The sequence below is a fragment of the Miniopterus natalensis genome, chromosome 19 (genome assembly GCF_054644295.1).
Source record: "Miniopterus natalensis isolate mMinNat1 chromosome 19, mMinNat1.hap1, whole genome shotgun sequence".
NCBI classification, from domain to species: Eukaryota; Metazoa; Chordata; class Mammalia; order Chiroptera; family Miniopteridae; genus Miniopterus; species Miniopterus natalensis.
Window position 1 is genome coordinate 16,958,015 of NC_142099.1, and position 20,239 is coordinate 16,978,253.

A 20,239-nucleotide genomic window follows, 5' to 3' on the forward strand; every position below is an offset into this window, starting at 1 on the left:
AAATACCATTTAAAACTGGAAATGCCTCATTGATTTTTATTGTGATTACATCGGCCTGTTCTCATTCCTTCCAGCCTCTGACAGTGGGATTTCCCAGGGCACATAACTGAGTATGTCACTCTGTTCTGAAAGCATGTATACTCATAATAATAGAAACACTGCATATTTATTTAACCACTGGACTGTAATGATGAGGGATGGGAGCTGATTGTGTATGCTATGTGTTTTGTTGCGGTAGGGAAAGGAAAGAATGGAGAGTGCCTACAACTAAAAGAACATGATGCTGCAACACAAACATGTTATTTAGAATAACATATGAAGTACATGCAAAGGAAATCCTTTACACTTGAAAGTAGTTGTCTTTTAATATATCATAAAAAATGTATTGATTTTTTTTAAATGAGGAAAAAATTTAATAATTTCAATATTTTTAGAGGCATTATTTAGGGCACTGCAATAATAATAATAATTATTTTTTACCATGCCTTGTACATGGTGAAGACTTGCAATTTTTTAAAAATTGACTCTTTTAAAATGTGTCAGAAGTTGTAATAAGTCATTACTAGCCAGTAAAACCCTTGTGATCCCGGATTATTTCTTATACATCTTTATAGCTCCTTCAGGACATAGTGTGGGATCATCTACATTTTACTTGTATTAATGTGTAGGATTTTGCATGTTTATTTGTTCGTCAGGAACGAAGTCAAATTTCTTTATATCTTAATTAATGTATAAACAATCCTGAGTTGAATATTTAACTTTCCAAATAAGATCTGTTTTGTTAAGTACTATGAATCTAAGTTCTGCCTCTCAATCAAAAACCAACCAACAAGAGGGTTTTTTTTGAGTAATTATCATGGGCAAGACAGATAACACAGTTCTTTACTAAGGGTATTACATTCTCTAGGAAAGGAACTTGAGAGATTGCTCAAAGTCACCCAGAAAAACAGGCAGCACCACCTCTTCTAAATCAGATCATTTGCCCTAAATCAAAACACTCAGAGAAGGTGTGAGAAAGGAGTCAGAAGGGTTTATCCCACTTGAGATTAACGGGCAGTGTAGTTTGTTTTCAACTCAAGTGTTGATGGATAAAAGACAAAAACTGGTGTGTCAATTCAGCTTTCACTGTGTTGAAAGGGGATTAAAAATAGAAAGGAATTCTATCTAGGTTTGGACAGTGGAGGTTGAGATATAGAGAGAACTTTTGCAAAGCAGAGGGCTTGAGATATTTTTTCCCCACTGAAGAGCCCAAATTATGAAACTGCCAGAATAAGCATCTTGCCTGCCTGCTTGTATTCCTGGTGTTTTGATTAACCACATGACTGTCCTACATCAGCAGTCTATAAATTCACAGCTCCAGAGAGTTAATATGAGATTATCCAGACACTATTTAAAGGCCAGAGATCCAGGAAACAAAGAAGCCTCTTCACTGGGGTATGTGAGCACTTTTCTAGTCCTTAGGCACTTGGTAATTTCACAAAGTAGATATGGTATATTTATCAAGCAAAACTCTTTCAACAGATTCTCCTCTTTTTCATTTGTCCCCTCTCATTATAAATGGAGTTTATATTCTATACCTCCAGTAGGGGCAATTATTTTAAGTAGGACAATTGTATTATTTTCTATTTGCTGTATTAATGGTTGTCTCCTGAGTGGAATCTTATCTTGGACAACTTAGGTTAAAAAACCCACAAAAACCAAAAAAGCAAAAAAAAAAAAAACCTCAGAAAAGCATCCCCAGGACTTCAAGTACTATAAATATAATTCAGAAAACTTGAAAGAATGGAGTCTAGGGAACCTTAAGAGCAAAAAAACTGAATTAATAGCTACCACTTAAAAACCTGTCATACAGAACATAGCCACAAACTTAAAAGGACTTATCTATCAGTTTCTATAATTTTAAATTGATTTTCAGAGATATAGTTTCTAGATAAAAGAAGCACTCTATATTTTTTAGTATTAAATACTGGAAGATGTAATTCAACAATAACACTTTGCATTTACTGTTCTATACTTTTAAAAATGCTTTCCCATTTATATATAATGAAATAGATAATGTAGATATTATTATAACTTATAGATTGAGGAAACTGAGACAGAATTTAAGTGACACGACCAAGACCTCATTACATCATGAAAGGACCAGAGTTCTTATTCCATTGTTTTGTTCTTTACCATCCATCAGTAAACTGCATCTTTGATTAATTACAGACATTCTCATTTTATAGTTCAGTATATGAAGACAAAACAAAAAATCTTAATGGGTTTATTCTAGCTCATTCTGTAAAAGAAATAAACAGCTAAAAAAAATACATGAGCATTGACCTGGAATCTTTTGATCAAATTACTTGACCACAATAAATATAAGAAAGAGTGAATGCTAAAGAGTTGTGTAGAACACATTGTCCATTACTGTTCTTAAGGTCTGTCCTAGATAAAAGGTTTCCATTAAAACCCATTTCTTCTTGGCATACATTGTAGCCTTTGTATAACTTGTCTCCTCTAGAAACATTAAAAACAAAAAAGAATTTTTTTTCTTGGATAAATAATAGAAATAGAACAATGTTGTATGATGAACAAAACTTAGAAGGATTAAATTTTTTGCAAAGTATAGGATTATGTTCAGTATACACTCGTAAAGTTAACAGGCATAAACTATTGTGTGGCCAAATAATTAAGATAATATTACAGTAATCATCCGTTAACCTGACTTTCAAAACTTAATTTTAAATCAAAGAAATCACATATATCAGACAAATGGTGGCCTTAGTTTTTGTAAATAAATTATATTAGAAAATTAAAAATAATTTGGATACTGTGGTGGAAATTGGTTATTATTTGGGACACCTGAATGGCTTCCCTGTATTTAGAGAATTAACCACTTTAAAAACCTTGGTGGTGCCCTCGCTGGTTTGACTAAGTGGTTAGAGCGTCAGCCCTTGGACTGAAGGGTCCCAGGTTCGATTCCAGCCAAGGGCATGTACCTAGATTGAAGGCTCTTCCCTGGCCCCGGTCAGGGTGCTTGTAGAATGTTCGTCTCTCCCTCTCTCTCCATTCCACTCTCTCTGAAAAGCATTGGAAAAAATATCCTCGGGTGAGGATTAAAAAAATAAACCCAAAAAACAAACCCAAAACCCCTTGGTGGCAAGCAAAGGTGTTTCTCCCAATGGAAGTGGACGATGTCAGATACTTTCTCTGCTTCCCTTGCAGCTAGGGACCAGTCATGCAACCTAGGCTTTTCATTGGGACCTCTATGCTTGACCTTTGACTCCTGGCTGGATACAAGCTACCCTCTGTCCCTCCCTCCTTCCGCCTTTCTCTCTCTGTCTCCTAGTGGCAGTAGGTGTTACTGCAAGCTATAGTTTCAAACGCAGAAGTGGCCAGAGAGTAAAGTTTATTGTCTAGAGCTTAATGTCCATGGCACCAGATGTAGGGTAGCAACCTCGTCACAGTTTACCCAGCATTTTCCCAGTTTTAGCGTAGACAACTCCAAACCCCTGGAAACTAAAGACAAAGATGGTTGGTTACTCTAGCCAACTTCCTCATCTGATCAGTTCTGTGGGTGGTTTATCTCTGCTGCTTAGGTTCAGGCCTAGTTTTTCAGGTCTCCCAGCATTTCTGCAAGCCACTCAGTATCCCTTAAAAATTTTATGCAAGTGTAACCCAATATCCTTTTAATCAAACGGTTTTGCTTAAGTCAGCGAGAGTTGGTCTCTATTGCTTCTGCTACTAAGAACCTTGGCTGAAACGGACACCTTTGTGTGTAAGCAGTTTGGAAACCTGTGTTTTACAATGACCCTATGAATCATATGGTTTGACTCTGTTCATAGGGTTATTATGGACCCTATTCGATGTTAGTGAAAACTTTTAGTATTTTGAAAGATGCTGCAAAAGCATCATAGTAATTTTTCTAACTATTTTTGAAATTCTGAGATATTTCTGATGGTTGAGACTATCATGAACCATTTTCCCCTGATGATGAAATAAACAAATAGTAACAGACTGTAAATCACTTAAAAATAAAGTTGCTAACAGAAAACCTTCGAATTTCCCCATCCCATCCCCGCCCCTAAAATTTATGAATGCTTAGTTCTCCAGATGAAGAATTTTAAATATATCTTTATCTATTTCAGAAAGAGGAAGGGAAAGGGAGAGAGAGATAGAAACATCAATGATGAGAGAGTCATTGATCGGCTGCCTCCTGCACTCCCCCTGCTGGGGACCGGGCCCACAGCCCGTCATGTGCCTTGACTGGGAATTGAACCTCGATCTCCTGGATCCTAGGTCGATGCTCAAAAGCCTCTGAGCCACACGCAGCCGGGCTCCAGATGAAGAATTTTAAAGTCAAAAAAATAAAAGGAAGTGGGAACCTATCCCCTCCCCTCTCTATTCATCTTTGGAGCCCATGTAAAAGCTCTCTGTTGTTTCTCCTGATAGTTAGACACCCCTCCTGAACACATGCCCCTGTCATTCAGTTTCATCTTTGTGACATCCTCATATGCCAGCACTTTGATTTTTTTGTCCTTTGGAGAGAAAACCTTCAGTGAGGATACTCCTGTTCATAAAATGGCTATTAAAATGTTATTACATAAACAGTACATCTTTATTAATGAAAATAGAAAATACAAGAAGACAAATAGCAATAAGCACCCATAGTTCTTCCACTGCTAACATTTTTGTATTTTTTTTAATAAGCATTCATGCCTATAGCTATAGGATTTTAAAAAAATTTGAGGTCACGCCATAACTACTATTTCAGAACCTGTTTTTTATTAGTATTGTACATTTCTTTCCATGTATATGCACAGAAGATATAATATTAAATGAGTCAAACTTTCACAATAGAGAAATCCTAACACATTTTCAGTGGACTTTTAGACATTTTCAGCGTTTATGAACAATACTATTCAAATTATATATATATGTATATATGTCTATACATATGTATGTATATATGTATATATATAATTATACATAAATATATTATATCCTTGACATTTTTATGATTATTTTCCAAAAATAAATATTAGAAGTGGAATTTTTACAGAAGAAGCTATGCACATTTTGGAGGTTTTTCTTCCATTTTGCCAGATTGCTTCCCAGAAAGTTACGCCTTTTATTTTCCCATTAGTCATCCATGAAACTGTATACTTTTACTGTCAACAACACTGAGTGTTATCATTGTTTTTGACCTTTATTAATTCGATAGAGATATTTCATTGTTTTATGGATAACTAGCAAGGCTAAACATTTAAATATGGTTTTTAGCTTTGTACTTAAAAAAAATCTACTCCTATCAAGTGCCCATTGTCTTCACTGTGGATATATTAGATTAACCACTTAATTCTACCTTAAAATGCAAAGATGCAAACTCGAATTCTGAAAATAATTATCACCCACTCCAAGAACTGTCATTATTTGCTGTGTCATCATCACTTAGCTATTTGGTTTTTACAAATTACTACCTCCCTGAATAGGTTTCTAGCTGATTTCCAATCTCTTTTTCCCTTCTCAAGAAGTCCTCTGATTTAAAAAATTTATTTTTGGTTATCCCATGAAGCCCCATACTAATATTATACTCATTTTAAATATAGATATTTAGGAAATTATACTTTGTACAGGAGGAAGTCAAGCAGACAGTACTAAAATGCAATTATTCTAATCAGTTTTCTCTTTGGGTTAGACATATCTCCCTTTTGAAAAGAAAAAAGTACATATTTTGGTTTTCTCTTCTCTCTGAGGAACATATAAACTATTCAATCAAATAGTTACAATGCTGGTATTTTGTCACAAGCTCAGAGTTTGAAGGGAGTCAATCAGTGTCCCTGCTGCAGTATTTGCTGCCTATCTCCCAACTACTTTGCTGTTTCTTGCTGACCCTCATATCTGCTATTACCTCAAAATCCATCATCACCCACTTCTAAAGCCTACCTGCTGGGCTGTTGCTGGAGGCTGTTAGTATCAGTCACACCAGAGAGAGGAGAGTGGGCAGGAAACTCTTCAGGGGATCTTGGTTGGCTTCTATATCTTAGCTCTATTTTTAACTGCTCTGCAGTCAATGTTGATGACATTAGACAATCGCTTAATCTCAGTGCACTCAGTCATCCTTTCTTTGGCTCATTCCTCTCACACCTTACAGCCTTCTCCCAAGCTACACCCTTATGCCTAGAGTGACCATATGCTCTCTTTTTCTGGAAAGTCCCAATTTCAAATATTCTGTCCTGTTGCCAAATCAAATGTCAGACCATATGCTTCATATTTTCTTTGGAGAAATATGTTCACTTACCTATGTTTGAGTTCTCTGAACTCTGCTCATCAAAATTTCTATTGGTTTTTGAAAAATGTTATTAATCCACAGTGCAGCTCAGATGCCAAACAGAAAAAGAGAGTGTGAGATTTTTATCTGAATAAAATTCTAGAAGAGTGGCTACTTTGTGTTTATTATCATCAGCATTCTTATTGTTCTAATAAGGATTTTAGTTTTTAAAGCATAATGGAAAACTGTGCTTATTTTCTCTTGATTAAACATGTCTCAAAAAGCCTTGGCTATCTGAATCCTGAAGCTGTAACAGGTGTAAGAGGAGGGTGCATAGAAACTTTCTACAGAAACTCCAATGCAACAGGTGTGATTTCCAGAGTGAGGTACCAGGCCACCAAGCAGCAATTGCAGGCAAATGTCCACTAGTTAGATAGTGCTTAAAAACTCCAAGGGTCAGAAAATGGAAAGTGCAGCTGTGTTTGTGGTGAGTGTTCTTTGAGAAAGCTGCGTTGTGCATCCTAGACCACACTCACTCGAGTGAAGGAGGGGAGGGTTCACGCCCCTTCACCTCTGGCCTAGGGAGTGGGCATTCTTACAGGATTATTCAGGGAACTATGTTGGGAGGGTTGGGGTATAAAGGGCTGATGTCTGACTCCCTGCCAGGAAAATCTAGAGGGCCTGGCAGGCTCTTTGTTATTAGAGAGGCTATACCCAGTCGCACTGGGACCAGTCAGCTCCCTCAGAGTTTGTCAGGACAAAGGATGTATCATGCCTTCCACAGACCAGAGGTTGGCCACAAAGGGAAGAAAGATCCAGTCCAGAGAGATCTTTTTGACTCCTGCCCAAGAGAACTGCTTGAGATATTAATTGGGCTCTAACAGAAAAGAACTGTATGGCGTGGATATCCAAAAAATCTGAGGCCACAGGAGAAGTGGCAGCCAGAGGAATGGGATACATGGCCCGTGCCACAGGAGCTGTTGGATGAGTTGTGTCTTGATTGGCCTGTGAGCCTCAGAGGAACTCACAAAAGTTCCCACAAGACAGAGTCAGCTTTAAACATCTGCCAGTCCCAGAGAGTACAGTCATCTCTCTCACTGCAGGACCAGCCAACAAGACCTTCCTGCTCCATATGCCCTATTCCCTCCCTGAACTCCGACCAGAGACTCCAAAAACAGCAGCTACTGAGTGGGGGAGGAAGTTAGCAGAAAAGGGAGAGGCAGCTGACCTTTTCTCCAAGACTTTCCTTTCTATATGTCAGACTGAGGCTGAACTTTGTGACTTAAAGTGATTGTAAGAAGAAGTGAGCAGAAAAGTCATGAAACTTGCTGGAATTTACATCATTGTGGCAGGGGGAAACACTCACCCTTCTGAATTAATTTCCGAGAACAGTTATGTTTTGACTTTATCTCACAAATCACACCAGCTCGCTGTAACGAACACACAGACTTCCACTGTACAGTCGGTAGAAACCTTTCAGAACTTGACAGTCCAAGTCTTAGGAGGAAATAACCATTGGAAGCCCAAATTTACAAAATAAAAAAATTTGCAATTCCTGTATTAGGTTCATTCACCAATTACTACAGTAGCATCCTGAAATAAATGAATGTAGAATATTCAAACTTTCCTTTCAGTAAAAAGATGATCAGACTAAACATACCTTTTAGCCATGGTGATTAAGGTGAAATAGTAACTGAAATTCTCCTGCAGCTCTTCTCTATCACCTATTCCTTTAGATATGATAGAACCAAAAAAAGAATTTCAATTTGAAAGATTACGTTATTACAAAACTATTTTAATTCTCTATTCTGAAATTGTATAAATGAATTTAAAAGGAGTATGGCCCTAAAATAAGGTTTAAGGGTAAGAGCAGTGGTTAGAATTAGGCTCAGCTATAGTGAGTAAAACCAAAAATAATAAATAATGTTAGACTAAATATGCAAGAGTTTATTCTCTATAAAGGAAGTTTGGTAGTTGGCGTTTCACGTGGGTTGGAGGTTCTACAAAGTCATCAGGGCCCTAAACTCCTCCCAGGTAATCACTCCACCATTCCTGCAGTGCACTCTTGTATTCTGGTTCAAGATGGTTGTTAGATTCACCTATTATATCTATGTTCCAGGTAGTAAGACGGAAGGAAGAAGAGCCCATTCCTTCTCTTTGAAGAAAATGTCTGTTACTCCTCTTTGCCAGAATGCATGGGTGTAAGGGAGGCCAGGAATTGTAGTTCTAATTGAAAACATTTGTTACTAAGGTGGAAAGAGAAAATGTATGTTGAAGCAAGCATTTAGGAGTCACTGGCGTAGATGTAAATATATTTCTTCTACTAAAATGGCTAGGTCAGTCCAGCTGGCATGGCTCAGCTGTTGAGCATCTCTTATGATCCAGCAGATCTCGGTTCGATTCCCAGTCAGGGCACATGCCCAGGTTGTGGGCTTGATCCCCAGTAGGGGGCGTGCAGGAGGCAGCCGATCAATGACTCTCTCATCACTGATATTTCTATTTCTCTCTCTCTCCCTCTCCCTTCCTCTTTCTGAAATCAATAAAGATATATTTTTAAAATAAACAGAATGGCCAGGTCAAAAACACATCACTAATAAATTAGAATTATTGAAAAAAATCACTGTACTGTAGATATTATTTTCTTTAAAAGTTTGCCTTCTCTTTGTAGAGAACATTTTTTGTCCCTTGCAAGCAAAGAAAGACTAATTTATGATCAATTATCAGGAAACTCAGTAAGTTGTTATATTATTTAAGTTTGCTGCTTCATTGAGAAGAGAAACAACTCAGTAATTTCTAAAATTTGTGAATGTATTCACTCTATCATTTATACAATAAACATTTACTAAATGTTTAGGTATTAGGAGAAAAGACATGCTTTTTGTCTTCAAAGAGCTAAAATATAGTGGAGATAGATAGTAATGAGAAATTTTAAATGTAAAAAATTGTTATAGGTGCTATAAGAAAGTAGGTACTAGGTGTTGTGGGGGCACAGAAGAGTGAAGTATTCTATAAAAAGAGGCTGAAGGGGTATATATCCAAAGTAAGGCACAAGTGATGGTGGAATTAAATTAAAAATTATTATGCAATTTTAAGTATACCAAAAGGCATAGAAAATAACACAACGAACATCTGTTTACTCACCATCTACCTTATAAAATAACACATTATGAATATATAATCACAGGACACATATTTTATTAAAAATAATCCTAAAACCTAAATTTTGATACAAAGTTTGAAATTATTAGCAATGATGTATATAGGTGTAAATATAAACTAAAGATCTTCCACAAGAGGCTGTTATTATTATCAAATCAAAGAATTACAGAGTGGTAAGAATCCTCCTGAAATTGGAGGTGTTAGAGAAAGTGTTAGAAATCTTTTTTTTTTTAAAAAATCATTGATTAGTTGACTGAGGATCCAACCAGCAACCTGGGTATGTGCCCTGACCAGGAACTGAACCCATGAACCTTTGGTGCATGGGAAGTTGCTCAATTAACTAAGCCACATCAGCCAGGGCAGGGACCTTTTAATACATTCTAAAGCATCAGTGTTTGTCATTTAATAATCCTCAATTAATACTTTTATGTTAGATAGACTCTCATAGAACTTAGACATAAATCTTTTTTTTTCTTTTACATTTGCAGCTTAATTTTTATGTGGCAAAGGGAGAAGGGACTAAAAAAATATCTGGTGGGAGGGGAAGGGAATTGGTGGAGAGGCCATAAATTTCCCTTGACTCAGAAGAGAAAAGTGGTAATTTTCCTGGCTTTACCATGCAAGTATTTGTCATTTTGGAAGTTGTTTTTCTGCAAAACATATGTATTTAAGGAATATTTCTTATATAGAATTTAGTCCCAAGTCTAAATTCTAGGCCTGTGGCAAGTACTTCAAGGGAACTTGGGGTCACTGCCAAAGCTATGTTTGTGTGCCTGGTGAACAGAATGCAGCAGGGAGCCAGAGCTCTGTTTACATGGCTGCCCCACATCTACACAGAGGCAGGTTCCCTCTTTAACTCTATAGTTTCTTTACATTGTTCAAAAATAGAATTCCTTTTCAACTACTTCTTTACATTGTTAAAAAGGAATTCCTTTCAACAGTTTTTAACACTGTTAAAAAAAATTAATCAAATTCAGATTAATATGGCAAACTAGGCTGACACAGAAAGACTCTCTGCCTTTCCAAAAATATAAAAGTGCTGGATAATAACCTAAAGAATTGGGGAAAAAAAAAAAAAAAAAAAGATGCTGCCAACTTCAGTATTTCGAAAGCAAGAAAGGGGAATACCTCAGGTTCTAGAAAAGAGAAACACAAAAACAGAGCATCAGAGGGAACTGAAGCCAATGACATGCTGAAGCCCAATGGATACTGGAACTGGAAACATGCTTGAGACTCAAACACACATGACAGGTGAAAAAGAGGGGATTGGCCATATGTTGATAATTGCTCAAGCTGAGTGATTGGCCCACAAGGACTCATACTATCTTCTCTACTTTTTATGTGCTTAAACACTTCTGTAACAACAACTTAAAACAAGTCCTGGGTGCCATCCTAAAGTTACCGAATCACTTAGGGGCTGAGCATAGAGGTCTGCATTTTTTATACACTTCCAAGGTGATCTGGTTATGCATTAAACATGATCACTGCTCCAGACTAAAGACTGATGGTGAGATGAATTTCAGACACTTGCCACAAGGGATGGGAAAGACAGTTTTTGGTAGGTACCCTTTTCATTTCTTATCAGTCTCAGTATGGTTTGCCTGAATTACTCTGAATTCCAGCCCTACATAAGACTATGAAATGGAAAACTTTGCCTTTTGCCCCTAGGCCCCTCTTTGCTCCCTCTGTGATTCCCTCCTTCTTCTGGTTCGCAGTATCTCTTTTCCAATCTTCCCACCGCTTAAACACTAAAGAACCATCTAGTAAACTCATTTGTATCAGATTACGAATCTGAGTCATGAAGTACTCTTTTTCAGGAGAAGTTGATTTATATTGGACACAAGATTTATTTCAAAACTAAAAGAGAAAAGTGTAGTGATGCATTCTCAAGTAACTTAGTTAGGAAAGGATTTTTGGGGGGTGGTCAAGTTCCTTTCAGGATCCTCCAATATTTTATCAAGTAGGTTGTTACCTTTCATTCCATTGGAAGTGTTTCTACTTCTTGGAAAAGTCAGGTGATGTAACTACAGCTTTTTTATTCTGTAACCATGCATGAAAAATTTAGCTTTGGTTGCAAGTAATAAAAAGCCAAATGCAAACTTTCTTAAATAGCTAAGAAAATGTATTGGCTTGGGGAACTTACTAAATCCAGAGTAAGGGGAGGGCTGCAAGCTGGGTTTAAGGTCTTCCATCTTGTGTCAGCTTTATCCTCAGGCTGGCTTCCCTCATGGTAGCAAAGTGGCTGCAGTAACTATAGGACCCACACCCACCCATCACACCAGCCAGAGTACGAGGGAAAGGACATTTCTTCTTCCAACAAACAAGATCTGGCCTTCCTTATGACTGGACCAGTTTAGACTTGTGTTGGTGTCTACCCGTGAACACTCACAGAGTCAGGGCATGAGATTACGCTTTGTACATCAACTGGGGCCCACACGTGGATCTGGGGCTGGGCCTATTCCCATTTGAGTCATTTGCTGGGTGAACAAAAAAGGGGTTTTATGGAAAGTAACCTCACAGAGTGATCTGATCATAAATTCCCAACTGGGCAGGTCATGGTGGGTAGTCATGCTCCAGGCCTATAAATTCTTAGTGACAGGTTTTGAAGCAAGCCCTGTCCATTGTTCTTGTGCATCCAGGTTAACACAATTTGACGTGCCAGAAGTAATACCCCTCAAAGGTGTAACCACCCTCAAGAGAGCACATAAGCTTGACTATCTTATAATCCAAACCCTGCCTTACTTTCTTCCACTTTCATGGAAACTTCTTTACATTCCCTCCTTAATTTCAAACACACAAAAGAAACTGCAAAACTGTTATTCTCTGGAGCACCTGAGATCTTCCTGGAAATTCTCATAAGTTTGTCTCAAATAAATTCTTACACAAATTCTTTACAGGTTTGGACATTGACAGCTGCTTCACAATTCAGAGGAGTACAAAGATGTGCTGGGGAGTCAACTAGTAATGCCCATTGTAAAAGCATTCTAATATTTTACCCTATTAAATACAGTAATTTACACTCTTCCATTCTTGTTCAATGTTTAACTTGTTCCGAGTTTTGTTAACTCATGATATTTTAAATCAAGAGTTGCAGGCCTACACACGAGGGAGACAGGATAGTGTGTGGTATAATGGGGAATGGAGAAACTGTGGGGAAGAGAGTGCAGGTCCTGTAGTTGATTGTCACCAGGTGAAATGTAAGCCCACTGTTACCAAATCTTCCACGTTTTAAAGAGAAACCCGGAGTGCATGTGAAACCTTCTGACTTTAACTTTTGGCTTTGGCTAAGTTTTCTGAAGCATCATGAAGTTGCTCAAACAAAATATATTTGCATGTTAGATCTGGACCTAGGCCACCAGTTTCTGTCATGTTATGAGTCATGCTAGAATATTTTATAACACCTTTCCCCAAAGTGAGAACTTCAGTCCTTTCATGGGCCTGGGCTGCTAGGATATTTTTAATACAAAGGAAGCCATAGTGGGGAGAGAAGTGAGCAGCATACATTGTATGAAGAATGTTTTGTTATTAATTCTTTGGCATGCACTTAAGAATTGTTTTCCTTGTGGCAAGGATGAGTTTGTACCAAATCACCTTCACTGTCTCTTATCTAGGTTCTCCTGTGACTTGCCAGTTATCTAGGTTCTCGTGTGACATCTCTTATCTAGGTTCTATTGTGAGGAACAGTTCAGTTTTACAGAGTGACCTCTGGTGATTAGAGGTGTGACATGTGGCCATGGGACAGAGTTTTTCTTTTCCTTCTAACAAGCTGGCACATGGATTGATCCTGTAATAGGGACTTTGAAGTTATGTTCCACTTTGAACACTTTATTTTGGGGAAGTCTTTATTTTGGACTTAACCATTAAAATTTTTTCTTTTCTTGTCTTTTGGCTAAGTTTCTTACTCAGTGCAGACAATCACCACAGGGTTGCCTTTTCTGTCCAAAAGCTTCTCTCTAGTTAGAAGACACCAGGTGGCAGAAACTACAGCGTTTCCTCTGTGACTTCCTCCTGGTGCCCGGTGTAACTTTACCAGTGCTCAGTACCTACCTGTTAGCTGACTGACTAAGGTACTGTCTCAGGGAAGCAACGGATGATTTATTCTAACCCTGACTTTATGAAATATTTCAAACCTCCCGCATTGGCGTCAGGCCCAGAGCTAGGTATATTCCTGGGGTGCAGAGGCTAATAAAGGACCTCGGAGAAGGGGACCTTCAGGGAGGCGAAACACAGCCCAGCTGGCACCCCGGGTTTGTCCTATAGACACTTAAATCAGGGAAAAGGGGAAAGAGAAAGAACTTGAGAGAGAGGCCTCGTTGACAGGCGCCGCATTTCTCAGGGAAGCTTTTGGGTCCAGGCGGGCGAGGGAGCGCAGGGGACGCGGGAACGGCAGGCCGCGGGAGTCCCTGCGGAGCTCCGTCCCAGGCCCGGCGCTCAGGCCCCGCTGCGCTGTCGCATCCACCTGCTCCTGCAGCAGCTGCCCCGTGCTCGCGCGTGGGCGCTGGGCTGGGGCTTTGCGGGAGACAGCGGCGAACCGAGCCGATTCGCGAGGATCCTCCCGAGGGACAAAACAGCGCACAGATTTACCCGGAGGAGGCTGGCTGTCGGCGCCACCAACTCAGAGAAACAAAGTGCTAAGGCAATCGGGAAAAATCACAGGTCACTTCTGGCTGCAAGATCCAGGAAGGAGGAAGTCCACACAGTTCAAGGAGCAATCAGCACAACGTCTGCAGAGGAAAAGAGTTGGGTATTTTATCTCCGCCTAGTTTGTACGGCCCAGTTGATCACCCCAAAGGACGAAGAGGTGCCTAGGAGGGGGCGTTTTCTTCTGCTAAATACCAAGCAGGGCTCAGCGCTTTCCTGCTCAAGCCCGCAGGTTATTTCCCTCTTCGGCCTCCCCGAGTCCCACGTGACCAACCCACAAGGGACCGTTTCCAGAGCCCACGACACCGCGAAAGAGGCGCAGGAAGAGTTCGTACGAAGGGGACGTCCCTGAGGAGGGCTGGGCTTTAATCAAAGTATGGAAACCAGGCTTACGAGCAGGAAAACACTCGCGCCCCACTCAGAACTCGCTGAGCATGCAGAACCGCTGCTGGGAGCGTCCCTCCGGGCGGCTCCGGGGGGCCCTGAGCCCCTCTCGCCCCTTCCCGGGTCCCCACTCCAACAACCGGAGTGCTACGCGCCCTCAGCCCCTAGTCGCGGCCCAACCACCGCCGAGCCAGGCGGCGCCGCACCGCCCTCGGGAGCACGCACGTCGCGCTGAGGGGCCGGACGTGCGCGCCCCCGAAGCGCCGCCGCCTCCCCTCGGCCCGCCCCTCCCTCGCCTCTTCCTGCCAGCGGCCTCCTCCCCTCCCTCTCCGCTCCCTCCGCCCCGCTCCCTCCGCCCTCCCCGGGCTCTGGCGGCCGCGGAGTGAACGGGACCGGCCGGCCGCAGAGCGCGGGCGGCGGCTGGGACGCGGGATCCTGGCAGAGTTGTTGCGGCCCTGCTCGCGGAGACGTGAGAAGGTGAGGCGACCGCGGCCTCCTCAGGGGCCGGCGGGCGGCCGGGTGGCCGGGAGCGGCGGGCCGGGCGGGGGTGTTGGCGCCGGGGCTGAGCCGGGGGAGGAGGGTCGAGGAGGGGGCCGTGTTGGGACGCGGTGCGAGAGGACCGCGGGAGGAGGGCACGGGGCGCGTTCGGGACTGTCGATCGCCGCCCGGACCCCGAGGTTCTCTGGGGTGGCGGCTCCTCGCGGCGGGGGTGCGGCGCCCCTCACCTGGAGGCGGGTGTCGACTGTGGCGCTCGGCCCGGCTGTGCCCTCCTGACATTGCCGCTGTCGCCGCCGTGGCGGCTGCCGGGGTCGCAGCCGCAGCAGCCCCGCGTCGGCTGGGTAGGGTATTTTCTTGCCCACACTCGGACATCTGTCCGTGACCGGGTCTCGCCCTCGCACTCCCTGTCTCCGCCCGGCACTTCGCTCGCCTCCCGCTATAGATGCTTGTGGTTTTGCCCTGTGGGATGGGCTGCGTCCTAGGCAGATCTCTACCTGCAAAGAACGCCCCGTGCAGAGTTGACCGCCTGGCGGTGACAGCCCTTGTCCAGGTGGTGGGTGCTGAGTCCTGATAGTCGACTGAGTCAAAGTTTCTGAGACGGGCTCGTACTTTGCACTGGTCGCCAACGGTGCAGGGCTGGCCAGCAGTGCGTCAGCATGTGGACAGGGGCCACCAGCCAGTCGGGGGGTGGCCGGGTGCTAGGGGACAGGACTGACAGGGTTTCCGACCCCAGGGCATTGTGCCCTGGTATTGTGTATGCCCTTTGTACCAATCAGGTCGGTTTGCCTTAGAAAACGCACCCCAATTTAGGTGGTCAGTGGCAGAATTGAGGGTTTCACGAAAATGAAGGGAACCGCCAACCTCAGGAACACTAATGGTAGGGAGAACTTTTGCTTGCTTGACAGATTTCAGCGCTGACTGTTTGGAAACTGATTTCAAGGCCTGCATATTTAATACATTTAAATTTCCTTGTACATACGTGGTGGGAGGAGGTACGAGGTTGCTTGTTACAATTCTCAAAACACAATTTCAGGAAAACCTGACTTTTCTCATACTTGCGTTTATATTTGGTTTCTGCTGTACTTCCGTAGATATCCAACACTATGACATCAGAAGATACAAACATGAAGTTTGCTTGTGGTCAAATTGGGAGTGGATTTTGTGCATGGAAAATATTGGTCCACAAGCTAGTAGCCCTGGAAAACTGGTCTGTGATTCATGATCTCAATGCAGAGTCCCATATGAAACTGATGATGAAATTGCACAGGGGAAAGACAAAGTGAATTTCATGTATATATTATCATAAAATTGTATTAAATGCTCACCTGCTTCGGGAATCAGTTGAGAGTCTGAGTTAGACTGGTGTCTGTGTTAAATTGGTTCACAATGTGCTCTTATATTATGTATTAATAAGTCACCTGGGGAGAATTGGATGCCGTTAGACAGTGGTTATATGTGAATATATTATATAGCGTACTCTGTATTCTAGAAAGCTGGAAACAGTTAGTATAGGACATGTAGTGAATATACCAACCAACTGAAAAAGATGTGACTATAAATGTATGAAATTTTTTTGGAGCCTGAGTCCTGAGTTATTTGATGCCAACTTTTATATATTATAGTTGTAATAGTCTGAGAATTTTTAAAAAAAATATGTCTTTATTGATTTCAGAGAGAGGAAAGGAGAGAAAGAGTTAGAAACATCAATGATAAGAGTCGTCATTGATCGGCTGCCTCCTTCATGCCCCTCACTGGGGATCAAGCCTGCAACCTGGGCATGTGCCCTGACCGGGAATTGAACTGCGATCTTCTGGATCATAGGTCGATTGCTCAACCGCTGAGCCATTTCGGCCTGGCAAGTCTGAGAATTTTTATTCCTTTGCTACTTGTTTCATGATTCATATCATTTTCTTTTCACTCTAATAATTATTTTGATGTTTTTTATTTGACAAACTTTTATTAGGCATATAAAGCAGGAACTTTCATGTTTATCAGCTCACTGATTCTAAATTTGTGACATCTAAAAACTTGTAATTAAAAATTGTTTTCTCCCTTAACTCATACTGAATTTGTTTAATTCTTGTATATTTATTTGAACTCAGATGATACAGCATTAAAGCTGAAAATCTTTTTATTCATTCTTTTGGAGTAGTCAAAAGAAGGAATTCTGTTGTTCCAAATAAAAATACTATGAGTGGGAGATAGCCAGGCTTCTAGAGATTAACTTTGAAGAGAGTAGTAGCATTTCTTGTGTTGAGGGTCTGCATTCCTGTCTGCATTGTCTTGAAGTGGTGTGGGGATGGTTATGGCTGAATAGAGGGTGTTTGGAGAATGAGGTAGATTCTATACCCTATGGGATTCCCAGGCCCAGAGTTTTTTGCCATGTCCCACAAATTTTAATGAGTTGCTACATGTATATAGCTCATTCCTTATATAAATAGGTCATGCCCAGCTGTGTGGCTCAGTGGTTGAGTATTGACCTATGATCCAGGAGTCTAGGAGATCGAGGTTTGATTCTGGGTCAGAGCACATGCCTGGGTTGCAGGCTTGATCTCCAGTAGGGGGCATGCAGGAGGCTCATCATTGATGTTTGTATATCTCACCTTCTCCCTTCCTGTCTCTGAAATCAATAAAGACATATTTAGCCCTGCAGGCCTGCTCAGTGGTTGAGCATCAACCTATGAACCAGGAGGTCATGGTTCAATTCCTGTCGGGACTTATGCCTTAGTTGCTGCTCCATCCCAGGTAGGGGGTGTAGACAAGGCAGCCCATCAGTGACTCTCTCTCATCACTGATGTTTCTATCTCTTTCTTTGTCTCTCTGAAATCAATGAAAAAACCCCACACATTAAAAAAAAAAGAAAAAAAAAGACACAACAAAAAAATATGTCAGCCACTGGATCTGAGGATGACCAGCAACACAAGGCTGTTTCAGCCCCTGGTAATAATGGACTCGAGCCTGAGTTATGGTAAAACATACTCAATATATGAGGAGAGGGTTAATATTCTGAGCATGGAGGCTTGATTTGACTCTTGGCTTTTCAGATTGGGGAGTAGTTTTCACTTTAGGGTCAGTGGACCCTAATGAGAAAGAGTTAATGGAAGTAAGCAGAACTTTTATCTTAACATTCTCCTTTTCATACTTCATTTACTTTATATATTGTACTCATTCAGCAGATAGGATGCCATAATTGTGTGAGTAAAGCAAGTTTGTGCTTATGCTGACTCCTTTTTGACATTTTGGAGGGATTTTTTTGTGTAATTTTGGGGGATTTTTCCTGGGAAACTTCTAGGCATATATTCAGTTGATTTGGAGTTAGATTTGGGCTAAGATTTGAATTCTGAGCCTATCTTTGAAATTTGGAGCCTTTTTGTTTTCTAAATAGTCTTAAAAATAGAAAACATAATTCTTTATAAACACTCATGAAAAATCTGGTTATAGATTGTGTTGTTGTGATAGACATAGTAGAGCCAAAAATATATTCAAGAAACTTCCCCTCTCTTTGCCCAGTTTAGTAAGCTTAAATAAGAAGTAAGAAAATAAGAAAGTATTATTCTGAATAATAGCCTGATTTTCCCAGAATATGAAGTCTAACAACTGTTTGCTGTGGTATTTTTCCCTTGCCTATTCTAAATTCAATAAGTACTGCATGTCTCTAATTCATACCAAAGACTTAATTCCTGTAGGGAATTCTCAGTGATGGAGGTCTCATTGAGGGATGCAAGCTTATGCTGGGGAATTTGACTGGGAAATGTCAGGTATGGAAACTTACTTTTTTACAATACTGGTATTCTTTGTACCCAGGTTCTCAGAGAGGTGGAGACTTGGCACAAATATCACAATTCTTAGATTTTTGTTTTCATACTATAGATTTTCTTTCTTCCTTTCCCCCCAACCCTCCCCTAAATGAGCCTTTGCTACTTGTGGGAGTATGTTGTGTCCCTCAGATGTGTGGGGCTGAACAAAAGCTGAGAACCTTGGTCCTTTGCTGATACTTCCTAAACCAAATTTCCACTCCTTGTAATTTGCCTCTGGTGATATCAACAGGCATACCCGTTACTCTCATTTTTGCAGAGAAATACAAACTGTGGTGAAGAGACTGCATATGTCACCAAGAGTAAGATTTGTTGCTTTGTGTGGTACACATGGAAGAGAGTAGGTGATTGTTTAGCTGAATATTAAATTGTTTTGACTGTGACTTACATACAGTAAGAAGTGCATATACCCCAATTCAACACTTGCACGTGAAGTTGAAAGAAAAATTTGGCAAAACAATACTAATCTTTTTAGGACCTTGCTAGAGCTGGCTTATACTGTATAGTCTAATGCTCTACTCCTGAGCTATACCCCCAGGTAAGGCTCATCGTACTGGAGTGCAAGACAATTATTCATTTCTCTTCCCAGTTAGCTCCATGTTCAGTGACATCATGTTGGTAGCTTGAAATTGGCTGTGGTGGCAGTATTTACACCAGGGGAATAAGCAAATGGTACAGTTCAGGGCTTTCCCCACTCTGGATAGCCATTGTTAAACATTTATAGCACTCCACTGCCTACAACACACTTTGATATTTTCTATTTAATTAAAAAAAAAAGCTGTGTTTTGACCTCCAAATTGGTTTTACAGCCAGCTGATGTAAAAGCTTATAGTGGTTTAGTCCACCTCTTCACTTTGCAGATATACATACTAAAAGACTGAAGTTGAAGGTTGTATAGCTAGTTATTAGCAAAGCCAGTTCTCTGGACTTCTAACTTGGAGTTGTTTCTAGTAGACTTCTCTCCTCTCTTAACCCAAGCTGTTCATGTAGTTCAGTTGGAGGGCCTCATGTGTACAAGACATTGTGTTAAGCACTTTGAAATCAGATGCATAAGGCATGAACCTTGACCTTGAGGCCTTTGTGTTCATGTGGGGGATTAAATATGGAAGCAAAGATAATGTAAGGCAGAAAGTAATGTGTGATACAGAGCTATAGATAAGGCACTACAAGAGTTTAGGGAGAGGAGTGAGAGATTGCTTTGAGTTGAAGGACAAGGGAAAAGGTGACTTTAAAAAAATATGTCTATTGATTTTAGAGAGAGGGAAGGGAGGGGGGAGAGAGAGAGATAGAAACATCAATAATGAAAGAATCATTGATCGGCTGCCTCCTACTTGCCCCCCACTGGGAATTGAGCCTGCAACCCGGGCATGTGTCCTGACTGGGAATCTAACAGTGATATCCTGGATCTCCTAGGTTGATGCTCATCCTCTGAGCCACACCGGCTGGGCCATGCTTTGAAGAATGGGTGGGATTTGGACATGTTGAA

At 41.1% G+C, this 20,239-nt stretch overlaps 1 protein-coding gene across 1 annotated transcript in view; it reads left to right on the forward strand.

The window, feature by feature from the left end:
• Positions 1-14,850: 14,850 nt before the first annotated feature.
• RABGAP1L (RAB GTPase activating protein 1 like) overlaps positions 14,851-20,239 on the forward strand; it is a 368,977-nt gene continuing 363,588 nt past the window's right edge. Inside the window, exon 1 of the mRNA XM_087827782.1 lies at positions 14,851-14,917. The gene's annotated coding sequence lies outside the window, so the exon portion shown is untranslated. The remainder of the gene's footprint in view (positions 14,918-20,239) is intronic.